The sequence below is a fragment of the Coturnix japonica genome, chromosome 3, assembly GCF_054131305.1.
Source record: "Coturnix japonica strain WE chromosome 3, WE-NBRP24, whole genome shotgun sequence".
Lineage (NCBI taxonomy): Eukaryota > Metazoa > Chordata > Aves > Galliformes > Phasianidae > Coturnix > Coturnix japonica.
In genome coordinates, this window is record NC_140665.1 from 9,907,090 (window position 1) to 9,925,742 (window position 18,653).

An 18,653-nucleotide genomic window follows, 5' to 3' on the forward strand; every position below is an offset into this window, starting at 1 on the left:
AGCACATAGAACTACACTGATAAATAGATACTAGATCAATCCTTAGTGTAAACCACAACAACATTAATACTCTGAGCTTAGTTTCTAAATTAATAGGTCTTGCACTGCTTTGTAAAAAAGCAGTTAATGAGCTGCCTTAGTTCTACGCAATGTCAAATGCTGGTGCGTTCCTTACATTATCTAAACCTCTTGGGCTCACAAATCTGGACTAGAAATCTCAGCAGCTGTTTCTATGGCATTTCCACCCCTCACACTTTGGCTCAGGCTATGAGCTAACGGCTGAGTTGCCCACTTGCAATCCCTAGAACAGGAACCATAAAGTCCTCAGCACAGTTTGCCCCCTTGAAGCAATATGAGAGCAAGCAGAAGAGATCAAGGAATGAAGCCCATGGATTTGTCTTTATTTTGGGAGACTGAATGTTTTCAAAACATATGCCAAGCGCGCTTTAATTATTTTTTTCTGTCCATCACATCACACAGACAATAAAAGGTATCTATCTTAGGACAACAGACACAGTTATTTCTTGTGAAAAGATCCCCACAGACACATTTAGACATTCCTTCTGAATCACTTGTAGGGAGCAAACCAGCTGGGCCCTTGATTGACAGTGGTCTGTGTGCTCTCATCCTGATGAGGGTGAGTCAGTGGGTAGTCTGCCCATCATTAGGTCAAGTATGTATTAAGGGCAAAAACTGATGAAGAATATGCTAGAAAAAGAGTGTTTTACCAGCTGTGTGCAGTCATTTTAAGCACCCTGGGTTGATTATTATCTGTTATTTGATTGTAGCAGAAAGCTGTGGACTGCAGGACTGGGAAACATGAGGTTCAGATTCGCTGTAGTGATAAAACACTGAAATTGTAGCGACCAGGAGGAGTTCCCTCTCATTTATTTTAATGCTCTGCTTTGTTTCATTTCATTTTCTTTTTTGCCAGACTGAATTAGAGATTGAATCAGCTGTTTGTCCTTTATTTCTCTGTTATCACCTTTTGAAACCCTCTTTGAAATTACTTCCACAACCTTAATGCAGCACCCCGTTAATAGCAGGGACTATGGGCATTAAACCAGTTCTCAGTAAACTGTTTCCTTTTATTCACCCTTCACTATTTCTGAATTATTTTGATATCACAAACAGACATAAATAAATGAATAACTTTAATGCACTCCAGGATATATTTCTTGGGCCATTACAACCCTTCTTGTGATGCACAGTTAAGGGATTCTGATTTCAAGTTGAAGAAACTATCCATCTGTAAGGGTAAATAATATGGAAGATGGCAAATATTCAAAAGGTAAAGGGAAACTCACTAATATCAATACCTTGGCTGGAAAAGCTGGAGCAATCTCCACCACAGAACAATCTCCAAGAGATGCTGCCTCAGTGGTGGTCAGCCCTTAAATGAGGTCTAGAGGAGGTGGAGTCAAGTTCCACCCCTTCTGGGAGCACAGCTAGATTACTCTCACCTGTGCTCCCACAGCTGACCCAACACTTGCCTCAGCTGATTAATCTGAGGTTCAGGCTGTGATTACCAATTTCCCATATGCCATCGCACCTCTTTTTGTTTAAACATTTGGCCCCACTCCGATAACCCTTGTGAATCCTAATGCTTGTGAAGCATAAATCAGCCTTGTGCAGAAATGGTTCATTAAGTCTTGGTTTACTTTCTCCTTGCCAGCTTCATGGAGGAGGGCCTGGCTCTGAAGCAGAGTTTGCTTTGAAACTGAGCATTGACATCAGGAGCTTTTAAAGGACAGGGATGACTCCGTGCAGCTTCATTTCTTTTTTACCTCTTGTCTTAGATTTCTGCTAGAGGCTTCACAACAGACCAGCAGCAGCACCTGGCACAAATCACCATCCCTCTGACAGCGTTTGCAGGATCAGCCAAAGATGTGGGGGATTACAGAGCTCTTTGAAGACAAAAATACTCTGCCACTTTGACAAACACTGTGATTCTGGAGAAAGTAACGCTACTTCATTTTCATCTTCCTTAAGTAACGTGGTTCCTTCTTGAAGAATTCCAGAAGCCTCTCAAGAAGCATTGGAAAGGGAACCTTATTTTTTTGACAACCTGCAGATACCTATATTTTTCTTTCATCTTTTTTTATCCCTTAACATTCCCAACTTCCTGCCTTTTAGGGATAAGAGGGACATTTTGTATAGCTCTTGATAAAGAAAAAAGTCTGTCTGGCCATATATAAGATTACCTAAGAGTAGTCATACATAACGGCTAACACCAAGGTCCCAAGAAGATGAGACACTGAAACAAAGTCCCAAGAGTTCCTTGTTGTTAGTGGTGGGGGATATTTTCTTTGTCTTATGAGAGAGCAGTTGAAATCTATCAGCAACCAGGAGTACATGAGAATTACTCAGATAACACTCACCTTGGATAACTGTTATCCTCTTAAAAGTAAAAATGCATTGTCAAAATGACCTGTGCAGAATAAGGGCAGAGGCAGGAGCAATGTGGATGAGAAAATAAATGGTGCTGAGATAAATAAAGTTCAAATATAGTGCCTGAAATGAAGAACGGTGAGGGGCTTTGGGTGTTTTGATACAGAAAAATGAGGAGTAAACATCTGCATATTGCTCGCATAGTTACATGACTTTGTCTGAACTAAGCTGGTCTGAGTTGGTACATGAGTGGGAAATACAGTAAAGTAAGCAGCAGCTGCACAGTCAGGTCAGCCTTACGCAGAGGGAAAATATTACATTCAGCTCACTGTGTAATACTCAGAAGTAAAATGTTTCTGCTTCTCGTGCCCCATAGTGTATATTGACTCTGTGCCCAAAATGAGATCTCACTGAGTATTGATGGCACGGGATGACTGGCATGGGATGCCAGAAGTGCCATAATGAGTATGGGGGTGTGTGGATAGGATGCGTTTTGGTCTTTTTTCCCTTTCTGCAGAGTAGTCCATGGTTGAGCACTAGTCAGCCTGCAGTGGCTCACAGCTGCTCAATCCTATGCATAGGAGAATTCATTCCTTTCCCAGGAAATATCCCAAAACAAGCTGCTTCATACTCATTTTTCTTTCTCTGAGACAGCAGAATTCAAAGATCTGCAGTGCAAGGAAAAAAGAAAACAGTTGTTTTTTTGTTTTTTTGTTTTTTAAGTTCATAAATCAATTAAAATCAAGCTTCAAAGCCCAGTTGCATCAATTAAAAACTACCATTCAGAGATCAGTTACATTTAAAAAATTCAGTTACAAAGTGTTGGAAGTAAATTACCTTCCTTGAATGAAAGAATAAGTACTTTCCACAAATATGGCTAATTAAAATTGCCATTTACTTGTTAAATACATGTGATTTTCCTTTATTGAGTATGTTTACTTTTGGGTCTGGCTTTTTGTGTGGTATTGTTTGGTTAGAGGAGAATGGATGAGTGGGTCGACGAATAGGTGTGCTTAATTACCTGCCTGCAACTCTGCTTTCAATCCTCTCATCTAAAAGCTGGAGCTGATTAGCCCCTGCCCAGTGGTGGAAAATAGTCGGATATTCTTCAGGATTGTGGCTTTCCTATCCTTTTTTTTCAAATCTGGCTGGATGCCGGGTATCAGCTTGCTGTTGAGAAGACTAATTTCCTGGTTAAATTACATATCATTACTATGAAATTTGGTTTGAGCTTCTCATCTTTCAATTTCTCTCCTTTTTGTTACATGTTAGAAGCAGGTGACAAGGAAATCTTAAGGTCTGCCTTAAGCATTGTATCACTGTTAGTTTTTTATTTACTCAAGCCATGTCTGCCCCAGATTGCTTTCTGTCTAGAATGGGCAATCTCATAACTTCTCTGCCTAGGGAAAGTGTTTCTGAACAGCCTTTTTATGTTCTTTTGGCAGTGAAGACAATCATTTAATAAAGCATACAACACAATGCTAACCGCTGGTTTCTGTTTGATTCATAATCTCAATATTTATGTTTTCACATCTCCTTGCTTTTTTTGATCCAGACTCTTTGGGTCCAGTCTTGTTCAACATCTTCATCAACGTGGATGAAGGAACAGAGTCCACCCTCATAAAGTTTCCTGCTAAAACAAAGCTGTGAAGGTTGGCTGACACACTGGAAGGCTGTGCTTCCATTCAGTGAAACCTGGACAGACTGGAGAGAGCAAGGAGGAACTGATGAGCAGGAGTGGAGTCTTGCACCCAAGGAGGAATCACCGCATGCATCAGTACAGGTTAGGGGATGATGCAGGGGTGTTCTGTGTGGGTCCTGGTGGACAACAGGTTGGCCATGAACAGTGTGCCCTTGTAGCCAAGAAAGCCAATGATATCCTGGGGTGCATTTCAAAGAACACCGGCCAGCAGGTCAAGGGAGGTGATCCTTCCCCTCTACGCTGTCCTGAGAAGGCCACATTTAGACTAGTGTGTCCAATTCTGGGCTTCCCAGTTCAAAAAAGACAGGAATCTCTTGGGAGGAGCTCAGCAGAGGGCCACAAAGATGATGAAGGGCCTGGAGCATCTCCTGTACGAGGAAAGGCTGAGTAAACTGGGTCTGCTCAACCTGGGGATCTGATTAATGTTTATAAACATCTAAAGAAAGCTGAGAGACAAATGGATGAGGCCAGTCTCTTCTCAGTACTGTATAGTGATAGGACAAGGAATAATTGCCTGAAACTTGAACATAGGAAGTTCTGTGCCAACATGCAGAAGAACTTCTTTATGGTAAGGGCGATGGAGCACTAGCACAGGTTGCCCAGAGAGGTGGTGGAGTCTCCTTCTATGGAGATATTCAAGACCTGGCTAGACAACTTCCTGAGATACCGACTGTAGCATACCTGCTTCATCAGGGCAGATGGACTCAATGATCTCTTGAGTTCCCTTCCAACCCCCTCTGTATGGAAAATCACAGTTTGAACCTCTGATTAATCAGCTGAGGCAAGTGTTGGGTCAGCTGTGGGAGCACAGGTGAGAGTAATTTAGCTGTGCTCCTGGAAGGGGTGGAGCTCAACTCCACCTCCTCTAAGACCTCATTTAAGTGCTGACCACCACTGAGGCAGCATCTCTTGGATTTTGCTCCCTGGTGGAGAGTGCCTCAGATTTTTGGTCGTGATATGGACATTGGTGAGTTTTCCTTTGCTAATAACCTTTCAACGTCTGCCATCATTTTTGTTAACATCTTCATATTAGCCACTCTTATACCCCTCTCATTCTGTGATTTGCAATGCTGTAGGCAAGAGATTTGTTCAGATGTAACCAAATTTTCAGGTGTGTGTGTAATGCAGTGTATTTTTTTTCTGTCATAGAAAACCAATTTAAATCTGCAGATATATCTCTTCATTTTTGTTCACTCTCACATTGTACTTATTTTTTTTCCTTCTTTCAACCTGTTCTCTCTCAGTCTTCAGTCGCATGCAGATTTCATCAAAGCCTCTTTGGAGGTTTTAAGCTAGTAAATGCTGCAGCAGTAATGGCTGTGTGTGGAGCAGCTGAACCAAACCAACTGGATGGTGATAGTATCAGGGAGATCAGGATACATGGAGTCTTCTTGAAGACAGCATTGCTATCAAGCTCAGTGTTCCAGACCCTTAGATACAAGGCTTCTTTCCATGGTTTTGGGAGCAGACTGATGAACGGTTCCCAACAGTTGCTTACAAAGAGATTTTTAGTCTTTAATTTGCTCAATTAAAGATATGCAAAAGGGCTCTAAAAGAAGTCTGCTAATTTCTGTAGGTTTAGAGATGCTTAACATTCAGTTGCTACTCCTCTGGAATTTCTCTGAGGTTTAGTCTGCAACCAACCCAAACAATTTTATTTTTAATAATGCAAGTACATGTAATGGTTTTGTTTTGATTTTTTTCTTACTACTTTTGTCTCCTGCATGCTCCCCGTGTCCCCAAAGATCCTGGCAGATCTAGCAGAGGAGTATCCATGCTTTAAGCTCATAGAGGTAAGCATCAGGTCATTTTCTACGGCTTCTGCAACTCAAAAGTATTGCTTCCCTTCGTTTTTGAAAGTACTTAATACAACAGCTTTAACTTTAGATATGAGCGTTTTAACAAGACAGGAAAATGAGACACTTGGATGCTTTATCTGACCATAATTCACATAATTGTCACTTTGCCTGCTAAAGTGCTCTCTTGAGCAGCCAAAGAGATCTTTGGACAGCCCATTATTTTGCTCAGGTGAGTCATTCTTCAATTAATTGACTCTAGGAAGGGACTTTTAAGTACTTTTAAGATGGTTTTCATTGTGCAGTTTAAGCCACATATTTGTTACTCAACATATTTCCCGTGAAAACAAAAACACAATCTATCATTATAGTTCTTGTTGAACAGACAATGCCAGAAAAAAAAGGCTGTGTGGCGCTGCTGGGTTAAAACACAACATGTTAACATCTCACAGGAGATGTTTAGTAGGAATGGATGTGTTAACCACCATTAACCTGTTGACTTAAATTCACTTCTAAATGGTAAATCGAAGCATCGAAGGGTGCTTCTGAAATTTATGATCTCTAATGTATGTACATAACAAAACTTGGAGTGTGTCCCAAGTCACTGAATTTGCAATACTGTATTTCATTGTTGGCTATAATCTCAGGTTAGGCAAAGTTAGAAGCTGAACAACTGCAGTGTAGGAGTTTCCACTATAGCTCTGAAAGAAATAAGCTAATTCTGAAGTAAGACCAGTTGTTTCCTCACATGTTAACATATATACATACATCACAACTATTGGCCTAAATATGCATACCTATTTCTTATATATGATCTTTCCTCAGAAACATGCTTGATGATTTTCTGTCCAGCGTGTGCTGGGTTTTACAGGGCTGACACTTGTATTCAAAGGTGGAGAACTGGCAATATTTTCCTGTTTCTCAGTCTTCAGTGATTCACTTATGATTTATTTTGTCTTCTCCATCCTTTATATATGTAATAATTGTCTTAGGAAAAAAAACTGTTGATCCAGTTCTGTTATCTGTAGCTTTATCAATTTCTTGATGAGTCAAGACAACATTTTTTGTCATCAGTTTAGAGTCGCAATTTTAGGTAATCAGGGAGAATTCAGCAAGCAGGTCTGATTGCACCAAGTCACTATCTGGCTGACAGCATCCCTCTGCTCTAAGAATCTGAGAAAGTGGGAAAAAATGGAGCTTTAGAATTAGGCTTTTCTTGCATATTATGTCAGAAGTCAAAATAGAGAAAAAGCTCCAAGTCTTTCTGAATCTTTCTCCTTCACCTTTCTCTTGAGATGATTACTGAGCTTTGCCTGGACTTGCGTGACACATCTCAGTGCAATCTCAGTACATCAGGGATCATGGAGATGGATCGGTCTCGTACTTTCCTACAAAAAGTTGGTATTGCTGAGCGAAGAAACAAACCAAACAAGAGACACCGAATAAGAAAATGTGTCCCATAGAGTCTGTGTATGTTTTGTATTCTTTCTTTTTTTACGAGGTGAATTTTATTTCAGGTTAGCTGTTGTCGCAATTATGAGTTTGTTTAAAGACCTCTGTCTCTTTATAGGACTCTTCCGCCTAGATGATACTTTCCAATTTGCAACATGTCTTTTGCTCCTTCAAAATGATCCCAAGTCCTGGCAGAGATGATGCTTGTCGCTCTCATTCCGAGATGTAGCCAGATACCAGATTTCTCTAATGATGAAGGAAACAAGGAAATCTTGCAAAGTTTTGAAGCTATACTTGTTAACAGCTCAGTCTCTTAGTTAAATCCATTTTTCTTCACTTTATTCAAATGTGGGCATGTTGTTTGTGACCTTCACACTAGATGAAAGCAGTCCATTACATGTAGTTTTAGTTTTGCATCTCTGTGAGCAGTGTTCTCCCTGGGGACCTGCAGAGGAAATCGAGAGCACGGTTTTGATGGCTGATGGTTTCAGCTGCAGTGCTGAGTACGGGTGCTTCTAGCGACTGTGCATGGCCTCTGTGTACATTTACCAGCTATCATTAAACTTCCAAAGCATTCTGAACTGTTTGGCTGCTACATGAGAAATACAACCCGGAAGGCTTAAGAATAAGTACAAGCAATTGCCTTCTTTGTGGGAGAGGATAGTCCATCACGTTCTCAGGAGTTAGTCATGAGAAAAATAAGTTTTTCCTGCAGGTCATTGCCACCTGACAATCCAGCTGCCTTCTGTCACATCAAGCAAGCAGGATACAGGGTACGATGTAAGCACTTTGACCCCTTACCCTCTCACTCTTTGTTTTCAGAACCGTGAAAACAGTTTAGGAGAGAAAAATCATTCACAAGTGAGGAATTTGATAATGCCTGAGTCCTGCCTCACAGACTTGCATGACGGAGGTCAGCCTGCAACAGCCTCAGGCAGGTATAGCCTAACATATGGGTGAATCCTTCTGCTTGCAGCAGGGGTAAGCTGCTTGGCACTGCTGGCACGGGTCATCCCCAAGTGTACTGGAGCAATCATTCATATAATGTCCTGTATGAGAGGAACTGAAGGAGCATTTTCTCTTTCTTTTTCCATTGAAGTGCACCTCTCTGAGAGCCTTCTAAGGGAAACTGTGCAGCAACACAAATATACCTGATATTGGCAGCTGTGCTGTCATACTACTTAGCAAAATCCAGACATCTTCCCTTGCCCTGCACTTTGCCACTAAATGCCATCTTCTTCAATCACATGCAGGAATTACAAAGATATATCTGTCCCTCAGAAACAGAGCTAAACCTACTGAATTTAGAGGTAGAGGAGGGGAGGGGAAGCTTGATCACTTGTTAGGGTGGAGACCACGTGAGAACTGCTTTGTTAATGGTTATACACTTCCCATCTTTGCTTCTTATTTTTAATGAGTATATTTGCTGTCGTCAATTTGAATCTATCAGACTCTGATGTCAGCCAACACTTTAGTTTCTTGTCTCATCTATTAAGTGGACACCTAAAATGTGCAAGGGATGAGACCAGAGAACGCCAAGAAACTGTTCAGATGATAGCCATCATCTTCATTGTGTGAAACAAAGAGTGTAGTTCACCTGTCATTGGAGATGAATTGGAGATTGGACACACATTTGTGTTCAGAGGGGGTGTGACTGGACAGGATATGTGAGGACAGATGCATTAAAATAGATGTCAGACATGTTGACTTTGGGTTGCCCAAGGAGGCTGTGGATGCCTCATCCCTGGAGGCATTGAAGGCCAGGCTGGATGTGGCTCTGGGCAGCCTGTACTGGTGGTTGGCCACCCTGCATGTAGCAGGGGTTGGGCCTGGATGATCGTTGTGGTCCTTTGCAACCCAGGCCATTCTGTGATTCTCTGACTTTACATGGCTTTAGGCTGTTTTCATATTTTATGCTCTGCTATGTTCTTTTTGTATGGATGGGTACTTAAGCCTGAAGTTAGTTTTGTGACCAGTCTCATTGTTTTCAGTGGATCGATTTCTGTGAGAAAAGTTGGGTACATATATTCTGGTAGAATCAGAGCCTTATTTAGAATACAGTTTGAAAAACAAACAAGCAAGTGACAAACCATCATTAAATCAACTGGTGCAATACTTCTAGCACAATTTATTTGGATACGGATAAGGTAAATATTTTGTTAACAACAACATCCAGGCTCAGATGTGCAAACAGCCATCTTGCTGAGTTATGCTCTCAGAGGTGTAGACATAAAAATTACAACCTAGCTAAGGTTTTGAAGCTGTTTAGAAAGACAGAAAAATATTGTCTTCATTTAAGGATGGAAAGAACTTCAGATGAGGTGCTCGAGGTCACAGAATAACTCTATTAGATTTGAAACCTGAGCTTACTGTCAACCAAAACCAAAATGTAATTGTTTCTGTTCAATTGTAACTTGATTTACATCTCCAGATTAATGACCAGATTTCATGGGTAAGAAGCTCAGATCTTTCTAATGGAAAAAATGTAGTCAGATTCACTTTCTTTATGTAGACATTTGCGTTTGATCACTTAAGATCTGTAGCTCTGCTAATTGTGACAATTTTTGGCTCCATCTCGTCCAAGTAACTGTTTAATAGATTTTCAGCATTCACAGTTTTTAGTTCTGCTGTTATTAATTGATGTTAATTGGACAATAGCAATGGTGTGACAGTCTCTACTACTTTCCTCTGCCAGGAAGTTTCTAAGATCTCTGGGGTGATGTTTCTGGAATATGGCAGCCTAAAGCACAGTGCTTTATAATGCTGTGTAATACTTTGTAATGCCGCTTCAAGTATCATTTTTAAATCATCACTTTTTGCTCCCTTTCCACCTCTTATGTCCTTGGAGCACCATGCACTTGTTCGGAACAATAGCAAATGTGACATTGACTCCAAACCAAATTTGGGCCTGGCAAGGAAATAATTTTATCTGATTACATAAATATTTTATTGGAAGCGGCATGACAAATTGGAGACTGATTGCAAACAGCAGACAATCACTGACTATGGAGAATCCTGCCACTCCACTGGCACTTTAGATCCTTTAAGTAGCCATTCCAAATTTGCAGGAAAACAGTTCAAACATTTTAATTTTGTAATTTAAATTGCAGCACTCACTCAACCAGCTATTTGGCTGATGATAATTATGAAAATGCTGTGATGTACTCGCTGAAAGCTTAGAAGACCTGTGACAGTGTACTTTATTAATAGGCTTGCATGTTTTCATTACAGTATTCACTATTAGCAATTTGTATCAAACCAGTGAGACTATAACAATACCTCCCCAAATACACCAAAATGTGATCTTGTCTCAATTTTGTACTTCTCCCAGGACTGTGTGCAGTTGAGTTTATTCATCACTTTTTCTTTCTGTGCACTCATCAGAATTTGTTACCTTAATTGTGGCATCTTGATTTAATATATGCAAATGCATTTTGTAACAGAAACCTTCGCTATTTATAGAATGACTTTGACTGTTTTCTGGGGTGCTGCAGTCATTTCTTATTAGCAAAATAAAGCCTCCAAGCATCTACTGGCAGCTCTTTCCTGATTTAGCAACTGAAAAATGCTGGCAAATCAGGATCCTGCAAATAGTTCAAATTGTTTGAAGGTATCATTGTGGATCAGTGCTACACTTCTGAACTTTTCAGGTGAGCTGGAAATTTTACTGAAAAGTAAACGGCACAGACAGAGCTTTCCATTGACTTAGCAATGTTTTGAAACATGATTTGGATCAGAGAGCGGGAACTTATTCGTTTCAATGTGCTGTGGCAATTCAGTTTTATGGAAGAGTAAAACCAACCAATGAACCAAAAATATCCAAACCAAGATTTCTGCATACATAGGGGGTCAACCAGGGCCTGTAAGCTGTAGGTATGTTTTTTAGCTTTAATAAGCACAGGCACATCCAAACGGCTTCTGCTGGGAGTGGTGCTGGAGGAGTGCAGTCTAGAGCTTATGCAATACAACAGTCCTCTTCTGTCTTTTCCTGGAGATGTAAAAGAGATCAAAGAAAAATGCCTCAAGATTATGTCAGAAACTGTGTGCCAAAAGAGTATCTGAGCAGACATTTGTAGTTCTAAAGATAAATTATTTTGGCTTTCCTAAGTGAATACTTTTATAAATAAGTGTTCTCCTCTAGTCAGTATCTGGAATACTTTAGAAGCTGTTATTGTAGAGGAATTGCACTTTCCATGGCTCACACTCTACAAGAGGGAAATTCATATGGTGTCGTGTAACCTTGATGGTTAATAGAATGCAACAGTGACAGAGTATGCATTTCCATGTGTTTAGCCTTGCAAAGTAGACACCAGCGATTTTGTGCTTCCCTTGCTAATAATTATTAGTATGGCATTTTGGTGAAATTTTCCATCACTGTCTCTACCTTCTGTTACCTAAAAGAGCAAGTCTGGGGTCTGCTGTGTGTATCCCCTTGGGAATGATAAATGCCAGATATGCTATTACTCTTTTATCTATGGAAACTAATGATATGTGTTGTAGAGCTTAGTAGCACTAAACCTGAATCTAAATATTACCCATAGGAAACCTACAATCTTAATCATTTGCTTGAATTATGCATATGAGATCATGGTATCTGCTAGTTCAACATAGATTATTGCTTAGGGACTAGTATAAATGTAACTGTGGTATTAGGATGGATAAATTACACCCAGTAGTACAATTACATGCATCCCAGTTTTCCAGGCTCAGTCTTATCTTCAAATGGTTGGCTTAAAGTTTATAGAGACTGTATGCTGCAGTTACAGATATTGAAAGTCCCCACGTGTTCTTAAAGCCAATTTAATAATAGATCTGAACAATAAGCTCCAGTGAAATGCACGGTCTTTCATCATTCTTTCATTAAGTGCTCTGACTTGTTTTTTATATGAGTATTTATTCTCATACAGTGAGAGACAAAAATCACAGCACTGGCACACAGAGGCAAACATGAATGCATATGGGGAATTTACATAGTTTTCTCAGAAAGTAGTGCCTGCTATTTATTTCCATGGAAATTACAACAGATACGAAGAGCACAATAGCAACATTTGATAGAGCAAATTCTTAGCTACAAAGCAGAGCTGGGGTTTTAAATCGTTGTAGATGAGCTAAGAGTAATTTATCGTGTACGCAGGGTCAACTAGTTGACTGTTTCAGTGCTGTTTCAGTTGTACTTGACCTATGGTATTTGGTTTTGTGGCTTTTTACTCTTTAAGCTTCCCAACTTCTTTCTCACAAATTAAGAATTGCCTGACATTAAAGCACACCTGGTAGTTTTGTGTTGTAGCCAGGTTAGTTTGGCAGTGTTAAAAAATAACAAACGAAACAAAACCAGTAAAAACATTTCAGGATGAAATAGGGTTGGACTGGCAGTTGTGCTCCCCGGATGAGCTCTTAGCTGTGGGTCACATCCAAAAGCAACAGATAATCAAGATCACGGATGAGAAACCTGCACTGGATGCCACAGGGAGCTGTTTTTAAACTAAGTTTAATGTCCCCTCGGTTTTGTTTATTATTTTAATGCCGTAGAACTTATCCTGTAGCCACGAACTTCACGTTATATTTGCGATTTTAATATCGTTTGAAAGTGATTCTCTTAAAACTTGCCTTTTGGGAAGCTGACGTAAGTTGCTCCCGCTGCCCCTTGGCAGAAAGGGAAAGCTGCTGCTACATTCTCATGCCTCCCACTTCCTGCAGGGTTCTTGGTCTTGCTCTTCTGTCTAAACCACCTGCCCCTGTGGAAGGACAGTATTTCTGCCAACCAGGCAGTTACTACAGATCACATCATGTTAACCTGAAAACTAACCAGTTAAGCAATTAATCCAAATAGAAGTGGAGATATTAATTCAAAAATTCCTCAGTGTCTCTTTCTATTTACCCTGACAGAATGTCCAGGTATTATGCAAAGTTACTAGTTAGTCCAGTTATTATGCAAAGTTTCAGCTGTTATTTAGGTAGAGCTGCTGCTGCATCATGCCTCAGAGCTCCATACTGTGCCAGTAGTTTTCTGTTATTTAAATGGAGTTTTGGCAGAACCTGTGTCACTGTCTAGTTCTACTGCTGGTACAGGTGGGAAATCCTGTCTGCAGCAAGAGTATGTGAATACATAACCAAGCATGCAGTGGGGGAAGGATTCTCACTGAGATGACAGTCATTGGTTTTGCCAAAGTGATTTGATGCTTCTTGTGCCCTTTGTGAGGTTTATTGTAAATCTGTTTGTTTGTTTTTCTGGCTGTCTTCAATTGGGAAATAGAGCTCTTCGTATATAATTTATATAACTGCTTATACTGTGAAACAGCAGCAGCATTGCATAATTTGAAAGCAAGCTATAGATAGAAATGACTTTGCAGGAATTAGTGGTCAAATAAGTAGGATTCAAATGTTTTAAATTATCTCATGAAGAATTAACGAAGAAAAACAAAGAAGCCAAATAAATCCATTAAACTTGCCATTGCAAGCAGTTCTCCCTACTCTAGTATTTATGATTTCAGTGCTGTATTGTTGGTAACCTATCAGAGTAAAAACCATAATACTTTTTGTGAAATCCGTGGCCTTATTGCTGGGAAACTAATCTGTGATGCCAGGAACACAGATGTCTGATATTATTTGACCACTTTTTTCTCAGTACAAGGACTTCTGTCTTTCTTCTACGAGATAATAGGCAGTGCTGAGAACCAAACTTGCTTTCAACACTCTTTTCCTATAGGCTTGATAAAAATCATTAGTTATATTAGTTATACATCATTAATGTAACACGATTGCATTATAGAATGCTGCACTGCTCTATCTTCCTTATTAAGGCACGCCAAATTAGATAATGTGAAAACGTTTCATCTCATTGGAAGTCTTATCTTGTTACCTGGATGTAAAGTGGCTTGGCTGCATTTGGTCCTGTTGTGTGCCTGCATCCCATCATCCCTGTCCTGCTGTTGTTAGGGCACAAAGCCTTCCTTTTGGCACTGCTGCAGAGCTGGCGTGTTCCCATTATCCATGCCAACAGGTCAGCCCTGTGGCAGAAGCAGTGTGAGGGTGAAGGCTGCATGAGCTGGGTGGCTGGGAGCAAGAGGGGAGAGAAGGACATCTGGATTTGTCTATCCTGAATCTCTCATGGAAAGCTCACACCTCAGCAGGAACTTTTGCCTCCTCTCTGCTCTCTTTATAGCAGAAATCAAATATGTCCCATTGAATTCAGTGAAAACTGTAACTGGCCACTATGACAGGATGTGTTAGAAACAGAACTTCTTATTCTTCCCCTCCAGCCCTCCCCAAATACACATAAGGTTTGCAGATAATATTTTCCATTAGCCTAAAACATCGTTTTCAGAAACAAGTGGCTCTCCTGCGGCTCTTTGTCAGCATCACATCAAGCTGAAATGGATGCTGAACAGACCAGGGGTGCTTTCTAACCCACTTTGTATAGGTTCAAATGTGTATATTATGCAGGGTAATCGGGGATCAGGCTCAGTGGAATAACTTCAGATAAAATTGAAAGCAGGACTTGTTCCTAGTACTTTGGAAATAGCAGCAATAATTCCAAGTGTTTCACACACTATTTGAGCTTTTAATATTCTGCTGTGCCATTCTGTGGCCAGCACTGAAAAGCAAAATCCTTTCAGATCTCTTAGAACTTGGCAGAGAGCTGTAAGAGGCAAATCAGAGATAAAGAGGAATAATTAACTCTATCAGAAGTCACTTTTAGTCAGGAGAATTTAAGGCTTGCTTTTGATCTTTCAAATTGACCATGAACCTTGCATTCCTTGTATGTTATATATTATAATTATAGGCAATTATGCTTTATAATATACATGTAAGCAGATCTGCACTACAAAGAAAATGAATTAAGGCACAGAAAGAATTTTGGAGGAGATGCAGGCAAATAAACATGAAGCATATGAAAAGTCTGAGCAATAAAATACAACTTCAAACTATAAGCATCAGCTGCTAGAGCATCGTGATAAATTACAGCAGTAGTATGCAGTCGTATGCATAGAATTGGGATTAAATGATGTGGTGCTAAGAAGCAGAACATGTCAAACACAAACTATTGATGCCCACCTGCTTCAAGTGTTCATTTTACCTACAATTTACTCTTAGCCTTTTTCTCTTCATACCTAACCATACCCTTATCCAGCCAGGCCTCCTGTGTGCCATGTCCTGTTTGAGATCTCTGTGGTTAAAGCCAAGCTGGAGGCTCTGCTGATGGTGGCATAGCTACTAACTATACCAGGCTTAGCTTATTGGGGGAACTCTCATAGTAGCACCATTTTACCTGTGCTCTCCACCTGCTCCACGTCCCACAGACTCTTTTAGAATCATTGTAGGCCCTGAAATTTTAGCTCCTGTTCAGTGAGTACATTCCTAGAGTCAGTGATCAAGTGTCTTTGCAGCCGAAGGAGCCCTAGCCATAGCAACTGCAATGCAGAACAATCAGAGCCGTGTCACAGACAGGCTGCAAAATATCACAATTGAGCCACCACCACACCTTCAACAGAGCTCTTTTGATGTATTCTGATTCACAAATTATGGCTGCTGTCAGATCTCATTGCTATAATCCTGTGAAAGATTGAAATGTTTTGCTCTTTGACATCAAATTCCTAATAATTTTCCTGCCTGAGACACAAAGCATTGTGTAGAATGCCATTTTTTTTTTCTCAAACAGCTTAATACTTCCTCAACAGTATTTAAAAACTTTACTGCTGCAACCTGGTTTGAAAGATTCGGTGTATGCATTTGCAGGCAAACGATATGGAGAAGTCTTCATCTAAAGCCATCTATGCAACAGGGAATAGTGAGCAGTGTGATGGAGTGGGACAGCTCTGTATTTTTCAGCTAAGTACAGATCAGTTGGGTGGCTGTTATTCTTTCAGTTGGGCGAGCAAAGGCTGTGCTGCATGGAAAATAATGTGTTGGAAGGACTCCTGCTTAGGCAGCAGTGTAGGCCTTATGACAAAAATGGCCCCATGTCCCAGCTGATGCAGAGCTGTGGCTCAGTCAGCAGAGAGCAACTTTTACATGGCTCAAAAGTGGGATCATCCCTTCCCTAGGTCCAGAGCCAAATGCTTTACAAGGAGGGGTGTTTCTTTGGACCCCCAGTGGGTGCTAGCAGGACTTGGTGCCACTGTGGCACAGGGCTGTGCATCTGTGGGGGAAAACTTCATTCCAGGGCAGGGAGTGGAAGGAGAACTACTGGAGTGCTGGAAGCAGTGCAGCATGTCAGTCCAGGCAGCCGTTTCCACAGAGTTTCTGAATGTGAAAGGTGGATTCCAAAATTGATAGATTCCTCATCCCCTTTCATTTATGAACATTCCTGGTGGTTCCACGGAAGCTAAAGTATGTTTGGTGAATTGCATTGCGCTTATCAACTGGAGAGAATAACTCCTAAGCATCTTTATTGGCCTTTTAATGTCTGAACCCGAGAATACTGTGGCTGTGAAATGAATTACAGTGACGTGCTAAAAAAGGAATAATCTCAGTCGTTTTATTAAGTACTTTGGGAATGCAATGGAGGTTGCTGGTGCTGTATTTCCTATGAATGTACGTTTGTGTCAAGGAGTGAGGCTGCAAACCACCCTGCATATGCTGGGATGCCAGAGTGAATTTTGAACCTTCTAGCAATGTACAAATATCTTACAGCAGTGTCTCCCAAAACACTGGGACGATCTTCCATAGCATTTATTTAATGTTTTTGTTTTTTTTTAATGTTTCTGATTAAAATGATCTGTCTTTACTTCTAGTGATTGTTATTGTTGCCAAAGAATAGTGGCCTCATTTTGCGGTGTTTATTCCCTATCAACACATACTTTCTTGCATGTCACCTGGTTCCTTCCCATGGCTCCCAAAGAAAGGGCTACTTCCTTTGAGTTGAAGTTTGATGTTTTGGTTAAGCTCATGTATTTGATTCTTTATATTTTCTCTTTTATTAACAGGAGTCACTTCCATCAATTATTTTCTGCACAGAAATGTTAATATCTAAACACGGGGAAGAACTGGAATCATGTGCTCTGTAGGTAAGACCTGTGTTTTGTCATGTGATTGCATGGAATCCTGAGCCCAGGAAGGAAAATCTGGGGTGTCCTTGAAATAAACATATCTTTGGTCATCACCTGTAACACATTTAGGCCAGATGGGGAAGGGATGAAAGTTGTTGGGATGAACAGTTCATGCATACAGACTCCATGAATGCAAGCAAACTGGGAAATGATGACTTTGAGAATCAAACCAATGTCAGGAAGCACTAAGTGAGACCTGAGGAGCAGCTAATTGCCAAGTTTGAATCCCAAGTCACATCTGTAAGGTGCTGGGGGCACAGAGAGCAGATGATGCAACAGGTATTAATCTGAGAACAGGCTGTGGAGAAACAGTTTCCTCTGTCACAGCAAGGGAAGTAAATCTGACAGCAGCTTTGTTGTATGGCTCCTCCCTGTGATGCTGCATATTTGATAGCGTCCTGAATATATATCAGTTTGAATCCAAAGTTTATTGATTCCCTTCAATGCAGTAACTTGGTAATGCTCAAGATGAAGGACACCTCTGACAAAAATGTACTTAAACCTTAATGCAAAATCTCACAGTAGTATCATATTCTCAAATGCAGCAATTAGAACTGTTTCCCATGTTTTGTTTTGTTTTTTGTTTTTTTTCCTCACAAGCATTTGATTATTACTTTCTGTTTTCTTCTTCTTTTGGAAATCTGATTGTTACTACAGGGATTAACACGTTTAGTTACAAGCCAGTATCATACAGGCTGACACCGGAATTATTATCACAGTACAAGGGGTAATGTACAGATTTTAAGTTACCTTGTAATTTGTGAGCAAGTAGTTTTCTTCCTAGAAGCAAAAGATTGCTTTCCACAGTTTCATAAGTAGTATTCAATCAGATGCAGGTGTATGTAAAATCAAAGTGTTAATCACAGAATCAGTACTTTAGAAACAAGGGGTGTCTAAAACGCACTGAGCATGGAAGATCTGAAATAGAAGGAAAAGACACTTCTCCATATTCATGAGTTTTCACAGAAATGAGTATCAGAGTGATGAAAAAAGTATATTTGAGTGCAAAATGCTCATTGTCACTAAGTCTCTTTTCAAAAATCCACAGGGCAGCACATCAGCATATCACCTTGTTGGGAGCACAGCTGCAGGGAGATGATGTTCTTTCACCACATTGCTCTTTGGTGGGTGCAAGACTGATGCTGCTCAGGTAGGATTAATCACACGGTCCCATGTAGAGCTCTATCAGATCTATGATACATAGGAAAAGTGGATAGTTTCTCTCTCTCTCATCCCCCCTCCCTTGTAGGAATTTATGTTGTG

General features: G+C 40.4%; 1 long non-coding RNA gene across 3 annotated transcripts in view; it reads left to right on the forward strand.

The window, feature by feature from the left end:
- LOC107310818 (uncharacterized) overlaps positions 1–18,653 on the forward strand; it is a 104,377-nt gene that overhangs the window by 54,796 nt on the left and 30,928 nt on the right. For 2 of the 3 annotated variants that reach the window (XR_014944424.1, XR_014944425.1), the window contains exons 1-4: positions 3,947–4,174; positions 5,839–5,886; positions 17,268–17,348; positions 18,439–18,540. This is a non-coding gene — a long non-coding RNA (uncharacterized LOC107310818). Of the gene's footprint in view, positions 1–3,946; positions 4,175–5,838; positions 5,887–17,267; positions 17,349–18,438; positions 18,541–18,653 lie in introns of those variants that run through there. The other variant, XR_014944426.1, reaches the window with a different exon arrangement.